Source organism: Sinocyclocheilus grahami, unplaced genomic scaffold (assembly GCF_001515645.1).
Source record: "Sinocyclocheilus grahami isolate Dianchi unplaced genomic scaffold, SAMN03320097.WGS_v1.1 scaffold541.1, whole genome shotgun sequence".
NCBI lineage: Eukaryota > Metazoa > Chordata > Actinopteri > Cypriniformes > Cyprinidae > Sinocyclocheilus > Sinocyclocheilus grahami.
Window position 1 is genome coordinate 759,272 of NW_015505720.1, and position 6,183 is coordinate 765,454.

Sequence of the window (6,183 nt, forward strand, 5' to 3'; positions counted from 1 at the left end):
GTTATGTCTTAAGTGAACGTAAACAGTTGAGAAAGAAATCAGATATGTATCATTATGTTGGATCCATGCATTGTCTCTTAAAGTGACCGCGTCTAATTTTCCAGCTGCTGTCAGTGTCCTTAATATTATATATAAGAGAGAGAGAGAATCACTGACTGCTCTTGACTGAATTGTGTAGTTTTAACATGAATTAATTTATATTTAATCTATACAAGTGAAGACTATACAATGCTATTTTACATTAGATTATTCGGTTTCTGTACCTGGATACCTACAAACTTGAAAAAACTTGAATCATTTATTTATTTATTTGTATCTTTGTTCTATTTATTTATTTGTGCTGTTTACACAATTTCAACCACCTGCACCGGGGCCCTGCAAACCCCAGCTACGGCCCTGAGTACATGGCATGCATGATTTGAGATCTGCAGCAGATGTGAAGAAGATTATCAATAATTAATGACTTGCTAAGATACTGTATCTTCATGCATTTTCTCCATGCGTTCCCCATGCATTAAAAGAACAATCTCTGAACAATAAAATATTCCTCTGAGATGTACTAAAGATCCAGTCAACATACACTTACATCATTGGTAGTTCCTACTGTTGAGGTAGACCCTACTCGGAAGTAGAAGTTAATTTAATCCCAAAAGGCATTCCTATAATATAATAAAAAAAAATTAAAACTTGATGTGACGTGACTTGACAGCCAAGTATGGTTACCCATACTCAGCATTTGCTCTTATTTAACCCATCCAAGTACGCACACACACAACAGCGAGTAGTGAATACACACACACACACACACACACCATACTTCTATACCAATAGTTATGGGAACTATGTAAATGCTCCTCTGGTGTAAAAGCTCCTATAGTTTACAAGCACTTTAGTTCTTGCAGTTAAATGTATCGTAAACAAGAACTAAAAGCTGTATGATGACAAATGTTACATCATTTTCTAACCATGCATGATTTGAGATCTGCAGCAGATGTGAAGAAGATTATCAATAATTAATGACTTGCTAAGATACTGTATCTTCATGCATTTTCTCCATGCGTTCCCCATGCATTAAAAGAACAATCTCTGAACAATAAAATATTCCTCTGAGATGTACTAAAGATCCAGTCAACATACACTTACATCATTGGTAGTTCCTACTGTTGAGGTAGACCCTACTCGGAAGTAGAAGTTAATTTAATCCCAAAAGGCATTCCTATAATATAATAAAAAGAAATTAAAACTTGATGTGACGTGACTTGACAGCCAAGTATGGTTACCCATACTCAGCATTTGCTCTTATTTAACCCATCCAAGTACGCACACACACAACAGCGAGTAGTGAATACACACACACACACACACACACACACACCATACTTCTATACCAATAGTTATGGGAACTATGTAAATGCTCCTCTGGTGTAAAAGCTCCTATAGTTTACAAGCACTTTAGTTCTTGCAGTTAAATGTATCGTAAACAAGAACTAAAAGCTGTATGATGACAAATGTTACATCATTTTCTAACCAGGCATGATACAACAAACAAGTTTCCGGGCGCAGCCTTAGAGTAGTAATAGAGTACTACTACTCTACTAGAGTACTAGTAGAGTAGTGTCAGCAGCCACATCACCCTGCAGTCAAAGACTTGTTGTCCACTGAAGCTAAGCAGGGTTGAGCCTGGTCAGTGCCTGGATGGGAGACCTCTTGGGAAAACTAGGTTGCTGTTGGAAGAGGTGTTAGTGAGGCCAGCAGGGGGTGCTCACCCTGTGGCCTGAGTGAGTCCTAACGCCCCAGTGTAGTGATGGGAACACTATACTGACAAAAAGCACCATCTTTCGGATGAGATGTTAAACCGAGGTCCTGACTCTCTGTGGTCATTAAAAATTCCAGGATGTCCTTCAAGAAAGTTTAGGGGTGCAATCCTGGCATCCTGGCCAAATTCGCCCATTGGCCTCTGACCATCATGGCCTCCTAACCATTCCCATTTCTGCTGATTGTCTTCATCACTCTTTCTCCTTTCCACCAATAAGCTGGTGTGTGGTGGGCGTTCTGGCGCAATATGGCTGCTGTCGCATCATCTAGGTGGATGCTGCACACTGGTGGTGGTTGACGAGATTCCCCCCCCTTCTATGTAAAGTGCTTTGAGTGCCCATAAAAGCGCTCTATAAAATGTAAGGAATTGTTATTAATACGTACTCTTAAGGCAGGGGTGCCCAATCCTGTTCCTGGAGAGCGACCTTCCTGCAAAGTTCAGCTCCAACCCTGATCAAATACAACTGAACCAACTAATTAAGATCTTCAGGAGAACCTATTAATTACAGACCGATGTGTTTGATCAGGACTGCAGGTTCAGATCTCCAGGAACAGGATTTGGCACCCCTGCCTTAAGGTAATGCTATGAACAGTTTAGCCACAGATCATGTACAAAGATGTCCCTTCCATGGTACTGATCCAGTGACTAGCTGCTGTACCCCAACAGCTATAAGGTATTTTTGTTTTCTTTCTGAGAATATTTGAATATTACTCCCTATGACAGTTTTCAGAAATTAGTTTCCTCCTTTTTTTTCTAAGTACCAGTTGTATTGTGTAAAGCAAAACAAGATTCACTTTGTGTTGTATAATGGATGTTTACCCAAACATGAGGTTGAATGCTATTGATGTTTGATAATGGCTTAGTCTAGGATCATGTCCGCTTTGAATTATGATGGTAATTACCCTGATGGCTGTGTTTGTGTTTTGGCTGTAGTGTTGTTGGTTCTGCAAAGCCAATTAATTTGAAGCAATCACGCTTTAGTGTCTCATAGCCTTTGCATATAAATTACAGTCATCCCAATTGCTGTCATTTATTAATAAACCAACGTCCCTTCATTAGCACCGAATTAATGGTGGGTTTTGAAAAAGAGCATCTACTTCAGACCAGGGGAGAACAAATGAAACACTTTGGCAATTTTTCACTCAAATTATGCCTTTTTGCCTGGAGCAAAATCATTGAAGTAGTTATTGATTATTTAAATACACTTGCACCTTTTGCAACTTTTAAACCTCACATACATAGATTATATATTAGGAACTCAAACTAATAAATTGTGGAAAATTAATCCATGACTAACTAACCAAGACAGCTCGTCAAGGTTTTCTTTCACAAATTATTGATCACCGATCACAGATTGGGTTTGTTATAAGCGCTAATGAGAAATGATGGCTGTCAGATGCTCTGTGGGGAGTGCATTACATACCTAATGACCTAGTTTCAACATTGTTTAAAGTGCTCTGAATTCAATTGACTTTGCGCACATCCATTCTTGCTGGAGGACTCCCGGTGTTACAGCATCTGGCCTTATGGTGGTCTTCTTTAGCCACTGTATTCTCGCAAATGTTTAATGTGTGCTAATTAAGTTTTCCCTTGTTAAATAAATCCCATGATTGTGATGAGATTTGTTTGACTTAATGGTGGCATATGGTTTAGTTGTTGAAGTGGAACCTATCAGCCATGGCAATGTAGGAAGTTAATTGATTTGAAGCATTACAAAGACTGTACAGGCAAGAGAATAAAACCTAGAATATTCTTTTGACATAAATCAACTGAGAATTGTATCCTCCTCTAATAAAACTCTTATCAGCCTGTTAATGATAGTAATGAATGGGTGTTCAATCGGTCATCCAGGGCAATCTTTATATAATTGCCTTACAGCAGAAGGAGACAAAAGCGGCTGTGTGTGGTGACAGGTACTAGGTGTACAGGTAAGAGAAAGCTGGGACTTGTGGAATGACAGCGAATCTACTCATTAGCATGATTGATTGATTGATTGATTGATTGATTGATTGATTGAATGAATGATGTCAATCAAAGTCAATAGACTCCAATATTTGGTTCCTATCATTCTTCAAAATATATTTTGTGTTCCACAGAAGGTTTAGAATGACATGAACATAAAAGGAAATGTACACTTTTCAACAAAAACTGATTTTTTTCATAATGAGCCAGCTAAACAATCCTCCATCTCAGTAAACCAAGAACTATTTATATTGCTTTGAGCCGGAGCCCAATTGGGAACCGGGCTACACTTTTCCATTCAAAAAAATACTGGGCCAGTGCCCAGATCCTGGTTCTGAACCAGCCCTGAAACCTTGCAGGTCTCGAATAAGGGATGACATCAGTAGGCGGAGCTTCCACTACAGAATGCAATTTGAAAGGCGCCATTTATAAAAGCTGTTGGAGTTCAGGTAAATTAACAGCATCAGAGGAAACTAACATTCCCTTTCAGTCGGTCACTCTCGACGTCACGTCGGAGGACCGACGAAATTGGGATCTCGCTTAGAGGGACCAATCTACTTCGAGTGTAAACTAAACGAGCCAATGCACATTGGCATGCGATTATTGCATCCAGCTGCTGCTGATCACAGCGTGAGTATAAGTAGGCAGCAGGTGCAGCGCATTATGTTGTTGCAATCGCTGCTAACCACGACCCTGTAGAAGGAGGTCGTGGGGGATGCATGACCTGGTCGTCAGGTTCCTTAAGGGGGCAAGAAGGTTAAATCCTCCACGGCCCCCCTCTATTCCCTCGGGGGACCTGACTCTGGTGCTCACGGCACTACAGCAGGGCCCATTTGAGCCTTTTTGCAGGCGGTTGAGTTGAAGTTCCTTTCAATGAAGACTTTGCTCCTGCTACCATTGGCCTCCATCAAGAGGGTAGGGGACCTGCACGCATTTTCGGTCAACGATTTGTGCCTAGCGTTCGGGCAATGGAGTTCATTTCATTTGAATTTGTGCATTATATGGAAGTGCTGTCAAATCAAAGAAAACTTGATAAGACCATTCACCCTGAGAAGCGTAAATCTGCAACCCAGCAGGACTCGGCTAATGGATGAGAAATCAAAAGTGCAATCAAGCAAAGAAAATCAGAAGAGGCTGCAGTCTTCTCCGTAATCCTGTGGAGATCATTTGAGGAGAGGCAGGTAGGACTGAAAAGTAGCACTCTGCTCACCGTTTACAGATTAGATCTAGCTGTAGAGACCACGCACTGGAGGTAGTTTATACTCACTTTGTCAGAACGAGGCCCATTAATCTAAATCAAGTCCTCACTTTGGTTTGGGACTGTAATGAGCTCGGTGTGTTTTTCCTGTTGTATGTTTAAAGATACTCATCCATCTGGAGCACTGCAGTGTAACTGTGCTATCAATAGCTCCACCTCACACTCGCTGTGTTCCACCTTAGCAGAATGACAAAAAGATACTTAACACCGTGATGCAAGATGTGTTCAGCAATTACTGCACTGATTTATTATTATTAATTTTTAAATGTGAGCATTTCAACTTATGACAATAACTTAAATAAAGCCGATATCATAACCAAACGTTAAAAGCTGAAAACCTATTTTGTTTGTGTTTTGTTCACCACTCTTATGCCAGTGGCCCCTACTGATAATTAGATTTTACTTTTCAAACCAATACAAAATGCGCACAGTAAAATTCTAGTAGATTTACAACAATGATTAGGCCTTATTCATGATCATTTAGACTTCAAGCACTTTTGTGTCCCATGTGTTGATTTCTATTAAAACTAGACAATTACATGAAGGTTGCATTAAAAGTGTCTTTGTTACTTTTTTACCAGGCCTTTATCATTTATTTTAAATTAAATTAAATGTTAGCCATTTTGTTACAGAAAAAAAAGAGTAGTGAAAATGACAATGTGATGAAAATGGTCACAAACCAATCATAGTGGGAGAACATATATAATATATATATATGTTTCTTTCTTTCTTTACCCGTGATGCTTGTATGTCCACTATTGGACATTGTTATTGTTATTACAAACTTGACAAGTTCTATATTCTCTTCAATAATTCTCATTTATAATGTTGTGGAGAACTTTATTTGAGAAAACAAAGAAATGTTGAAGTGCTTTGATAAAAGTAATGCAATATTATATAAATGAATATATGACCAAAATCTTTTACCATATGTTAGGTAATTTTCAATCACTGTAATGATACATTTGATATTAGTGGTCTAGTCCGTAAAATTGCTTATAAATGATTTATATTGTGAAAAACCTGACTTGACTTAGCTTTTTGATAATATATCTCATCAAACTATAAAATGGGAAAAATAGAATTAGAAAGAAAATGTCAGACAACAAAATTCACCTGAAAGGACACCATGACAAGATTAAAGGAA